Source organism: Rhinopithecus bieti, unplaced genomic scaffold (assembly GCF_001698545.2).
Source record: "Rhinopithecus bieti isolate Rb0 unplaced genomic scaffold, ASM169854v2 scaffold_26546, whole genome shotgun sequence".
NCBI lineage: Eukaryota > Metazoa > Chordata > Mammalia > Primates > Cercopithecidae > Rhinopithecus > Rhinopithecus bieti.
In genome coordinates this window covers 2,188,363-2,188,576 of record NW_016812367.1, presented here as the reverse complement: position 1 = coordinate 2,188,576, position 214 = coordinate 2,188,363, and positions in this window count along the sequence as shown.

Sequence of the window (214 nt, the reverse complement as noted above, 5' to 3'; positions counted from 1 at the left end):
TCCTGGGAAACATGGCCCCCCACAACCAGGCAGAGGCTAAGATTGTAGGAACAATTTAAATGCAAATGGGTTATTTAAACCATCTGTAAGCAGGTCTGTTGCTTTTCCTCCCTTTCCCATTCTGCCAGCTCAGGTGTTAAACTTTTTCACAGTTCACAAATCATGCAATTTTTTACAAACACATTTTTTTTTTTTTTTTTTTTGAGGGGGTCCC